This window comes from Heptranchias perlo, chromosome X (assembly GCF_035084215.1).
Source record: "Heptranchias perlo isolate sHepPer1 chromosome X, sHepPer1.hap1, whole genome shotgun sequence".
In the NCBI taxonomy this organism is placed as follows: domain Eukaryota; kingdom Metazoa; phylum Chordata; class Chondrichthyes; order Hexanchiformes; family Hexanchidae; genus Heptranchias; species Heptranchias perlo.
The window spans coordinates 12617111-12621363 of NC_090370.1; positions in this window are offsets into that span (position 1 = coordinate 12617111).

Sequence of the window (4253 nt, forward strand, 5' to 3'; positions counted from 1 at the left end):
TTTATTCATAAAATTTGCAACAAAACATACAATACAGTTGTCATATCTCATTCCAAACGTACACAATACAGATTATACAATTTGCAATGAACACATTGTACATAATTACAGTTCATGACACTCTGGGGTGTCTCATTGCATTATACTCAATACAGATTATTGATTACAGATTCATTACAGGTAGATTACAGATTCATTACAGTTACACTACATCAATTTGAATTTTACATTCTGCCCGAGGGGGTTTTTCCCTGATTGCAGCCCCTCGGTTTACAATGGCGGGAAGGCTCTAAACGGTTGCCTTGCCCCACAGAGCCTTTGCGGCGGCCGCACCCATCCTCAGTGCGTCCCTCAGCATATAGTCCTGGACCTTGGAATGTGCCCATCTGCAACACTCGGTCGAGGACAGCTCCTTGCACTGGAAGACCAGCAAGTTTCGGGCAGACCAAAGGGCGTCTTTCACCGAGTTAATGGTCTTCCAGCAGCAGCTGATATCCGTCTCAGTGTGCGACCCCAGGAACAGCCCGTAGAGCACAGAGTCCTGTGTTACGGAACTGCTCGGGACGAACCTAGACAGATACCACTGCATCTCTCTCCAGACCTTCTTTGCAAAGGCACATTCCATAAGGAGATGGGTGACGGTCTCGTCTCCACCGCAGCCTCCTCGGGGACAGCGCGCAGTGGCGCTGAGACTCCGGGAGTGCATGAAGGATCTGACGGGAAGGGCCCTTCTCACCACCAGCCAAGCTAGGTCTTGGTGCTTGTTTGAAAGCTCTGGCGATGAGGCGTTCTGCCAAACGACATTGACAGTCTGCTCGGGGAACCAACCGACAAGATCCACCATCTCCTTTTCCCTCAGGGTCTCGAGGACGTTACGTGCGGACCACTTGCTGATCGCCTTGTGGTCAAAAGGTGTTTTTCTGCACAAACTTTTCCACGATGGATAGGTGGGGTGGAACGGTCCAACTCGACAGAGCATTCAGTGGCAGCGTGGCCAGGCCCATCCTTCTCAACACCGGGGACAGGTAGGACCTCAGCACGTAGTGACACTTTGTGTTTGTGTACTGAGGGTCTATGCACAGCTTGATGCAGCTGCACACACAAATTGGTTTAACTGCACATGTCCAATCTACCTGTCGCAGATACATACTGTCCATGACAGTATTGGTAGGAGTGACCACCACACAGTCCTTGTGGGGATGAAGTCTCATCTTTGCACTGAGGACACCATCCAACGTGTTGTGTGGCACTACCACCGTGCTAAATGGGATAGATTCAGAACAGATCGAGCAGCTCAAAACTGGGCTTTCATGAGGCGCTGTAGGCCATCAGCAGACAGAATTGTATTCCAGCACAATCTATAACCTCATGGCCCGGCATATTCCTCACTCTATCATTACCAACAAGCCAGGGGAGTCAACCCTGGTTCAATGAGGAGTGTGGAAGAGCATGCCAGGAGCAGCACCAGGCGTACCTAAAAATGAGGTGCCAACCTGGTGAAGCTACAACACAGGACTATATGCATGCTAAACAGCGGAAGCAACATGCTACATTCAGAGCTAAGCGATTCCACAACCAACGGATCAGATCAAAGCTCTGCAGTCCTGCCACATCCAGTCGTGAATGGTGGTGGACAATTAAACAACTAACAGGAAGAGGAGGCTCTGCAAACATCCCCATCCTCAATGACGGCAGAATCCAGCCAGAAGTGCCGAGTGGATGATCCATCTCGGCTTCCTCCTGATATCCCCACCATCACAGAAGCCAGTCTTCAGCCGATTCGATTCATTCCACGTGATATCAAGAAACGGCTGAGTGCACTGGATACAGCAAAGGCTATGGGCCCCGACAACATCCCGGCTGCAGTGCTAAAGGCTTGTGCTCCAGAACTAGCTGCGCCTCCAGCCAAACTGTTCCAGTACAGCTACAACACTAGCATCTACCCGACAATGTCGAAAATTGCCCAGGTATATCCTGTCCACAAAAAGCAGGACAAATCCAATCCGGCCAATTACCGCCCCATCAGTCTACTCTCAATCATCAGCAAAGTGATGGAAGGTGTCGTCGACAGTGCTATCAAGCGGCACTTACTCACCAATAACCTGCTCACCGATGCTCAGTTGGGGTTCCGCCAGGACCACTCGGCTCCAGACCTCATTACAGCCTTGGTTCAAACATGGACAAAAGAGCTGAATTCCAGAGGTGAGGTGAGGTGAGAGTGACTGCCCTAGACATCAAGGCAGCATTTGACCAAGTGTGGCACCAAGGAGCCCGAGTAAAATTGAAGTCAATGGGAATCAGGGGGAAACCTCTCCAGTGGCTGGAGTCATACCTAGCACAAAGGAAGATGGTAGTGGTTGTTGGAGGCCAATCATCTCAGCCCCAGGACATTGCTGCAGGAGTTCCTCAGGGCAGTGTCCTAGGCCCAACATTTCAGCTGCTTCATCAATGACCTTCCCTCCATCATAAGGTCAGAAATGGGGATGTTCGCTGATGATTGCACAGTGCTCAGTTCCATTTGCATCCCCTCAGATAATGAAGCTGTCCATGCCCGCATGCAGCAAGACCTGGACAACATCCAGGCTTGGGCTCATAAGTGGCAAGTAACATTCGCGCCAGACAAGTGCCAGGCAATGACCATCTCCAACAAGAGAGAGTCTAACCACCTCCCCTTGACATTCAACGGCATTACCATTGCTGAATCCCCCATCATCAACATCCTGGGGGTCACCATTGACCAGAAACTGAACTGGTCCAGCCACATAAATACCGTGGCTACAAGAGCAGGTCAGAGGCTGGGTATTCTGCAGCGAGTGACTCACCCCCTGACTCCCCAAAGCCTTTCCACCATCTACAAGGCACAAGTCAGGAGTGTGATGGAATACTCTCCACTTGCCTGGATGAGTGTAGCTCCCACAACACTCAAGAAGCTCGACACCATCCAGGACAAAGCAGCCCGCTTGATTGGCACCCCATCCACCACCCTAAACATTCATTCCCTTCACCACCGGCGCACCATGGCTGCAGTGTCTACCATCTACAGGATGCACTGCAGCAACTCGCCAAGGTTTCTTTGACAGCACCTTCCAAACCTGTGACCTCTACCACCCAGAAGGACAAGAGCAACAGGTACATGGGAACAACACCACCTGTACGTTCCCCTCCAAGTCACACACCATCCCGACTTGGAAATATATCGCCGTTCCTTCATTGTCGCTGGGTCAAAATACTGGAACTCCCTTTCTAACAGCACTGTGGGAGAACCGTCACCACACGGACTGCAGCGGTTCAAGAAGGCGGCTCACCACCACCTTCTCAAGGGCAATTAGGGATGGGCAATAAATGCTGGCCTCGCCAGCGACGCCCACATCCCATGAACGAATGAAGAAAAACACGAAAATCCGAAAGTTGCTGTCCAAGATGCACGGCCCCTCCATCATTGCTTCGCGAAAAGGGCATCTCGCCGTCTGACTCACCGTTCAAATACATTGACCAGCGTGACGTTGCTGTATTTACGTGGTAGATACGGACTAAACTCACCACAGGGCGAGGGCTTGTCCATTCCAGTCTAAGCACCCTTTTACCGACATGATAAGTCTTAATTACTGCCAAACAACCTCTCTGGCACTGAAAATTAACTTTTACAAGTGTGGAGTCCCATTCCTTCAGCTTTTAATTGTTGTTGGAGATTTTTTTAAAATAAATAAATTTAAATAATTTTTTTTAAAACTTTTTCTTTGTCTTTTTTTTGCTCTCTCTTAATCCCATCTTTCTCTCTCTTTATTTTGCTTTCTGTACCTGATGTGACATTGAATTCACTATTTGAACTTACACTTCCTGGTTCAGACTCTTCCTGGTTCAGACTCTTCGTTAACGATTCTTCAATCTGACTGGTTAAGGAGATACACAGTCGCTTGCCCCGTTCACACAGGCCCCAGATGTTCTGTAGAGGACGCCGTGCTGTTTCCATCTCTAACCTACAGTAACTTGCTGCCGAAAGCTCATGGAGAGTATATGGGCAAGGGCAAATCGAGCGAACGGCTGGTGCTGTTCGTTTGTCGCTCACAATTTATTCAGGCTCAATATCTTGAAAACAGGGCAACCTAGATGGGCTTAATGCACTTTACATGTTCCTACTCTATGTACTTGTTAACTCCCAACACCAACGTTCTTTTTATGACACTTTTATGGTGATTCTGCTTCATGCCAACGAATAAAAGTTTTAGAAATTCAACAGTTGTCCTGTGGCATAT